The sequence below is a fragment of the Protomyctophum bolini genome, assembly GCF_963924005.1.
Source record: "Protomyctophum bolini genome assembly, chromosome: 6".
In the NCBI taxonomy this organism is placed as follows: domain Eukaryota; kingdom Metazoa; phylum Chordata; class Actinopteri; order Myctophiformes; family Myctophidae; genus Protomyctophum; species Protomyctophum bolini.
Window position 1 is genome coordinate 49,191,227 of NC_137867.1, and position 1,414 is coordinate 49,192,640.

Genomic DNA, 1,414 nt, shown 5'->3' on the forward strand with positions numbered 1-1,414 from the left:
TCAGCAGGATCTCATGTATAAACAACAACAAATGGCGTGGGTCCGTTGCAGGGATGTACGCACGCGCACGCACGTACGCGTGCACGCACACACACACACACACACACACACACACACACACACACACACACACACACACACACACACATGGCTATTGTATGTAGTGTGCACGGACAGCATCCTGTATATCCCACAATAATATAATTATATTTATTACAGCATCAATTAACAACAGGCAAAATAACAGGGAAACATTCATCAAAATAAGAATTATTTGTGTGTAGACTAAGTATATGTTTAATAGGGATGCACGATTAATCGGTATATAGCATAATCGGAATGGCCCATATCGGCCCTAAAGATCCCATATACAACAAATATAACAAATACAAAAAATATTCTTAAATCTTCTATTATCTATAGAGCAGTATAATAGGTTGGAATGCACTACCAACGTGTATAACCAATACAAATACAACATTCATCTTTAAAATCGAGTTAAAAGAACACCTGATGTAAACCATAATACTGCAGTAACCCTGGGAAAATAATAATTCAAATGTATAATGTGTTGAAAGTGATTTTTGCTATGTTTTTCTTTGTTTTTTATTTCTTATTTTATATTTTATTTTACTATGTTTTATTTTGAGTTAGTGTTTGTAAACAATTGTAAGTATTTGGACCCCAGGAAGACTATAGCTTTTGTCAAGGCAAAAGCTAACGGGGATCCTTATAAACAATAAACAATAAACAGTACTTTAGACAAACAAGCCTATAGGGGCGACTGTGGCTCAGGAGGTAGAGCAGGTCGTCCAATGATCCCTGGGTCGGCGGTTCGAATCCCGGCTCCTCCTCCTCCTGTCTACATGTCGAAGTGTCCTTGGGACACTGAAACCCCAAATTGCTCCCGATGTGCTGGTTGGTACCTTGCATGGCTTCCACCACAATCAGTGTATGAATGTGTGTGAATGGGTGAATGTAATGGACAACCTATGTAAAGGTGTGTGAATGGGTGAATGTAATGCACAATCTATGTAAAGGTGTGTGAATGGGTGAATGTAATGCACCATCTATGTAAAGGTGTGTGAATGGGTGAATGTAATGCACAGTCTATGTAAAGGTGTGTGAATGGGTGAATGTAATGCACCATCTATGTAAAGGTGTGTGAATGGGTGAATGTAATGCACAGTCTATGTAAAGGTGTGTGAATGGGTGAATGTAATGCACAGTCTATGTAAAGGTGTGTGAATGGGTGAATGTAATGCACCGTCTATGTAAAGGTGTGTGAATGGGTGAATGTAATGCACAGTCTATGTAAAGGTGTGTGAATGGGTGAATGTAATGCACAGTCTATGTAAAGGTGTGTGAATGGGTGAATGTAATGCACAGTCTATGTAAAGGTGTGTGAATGGGT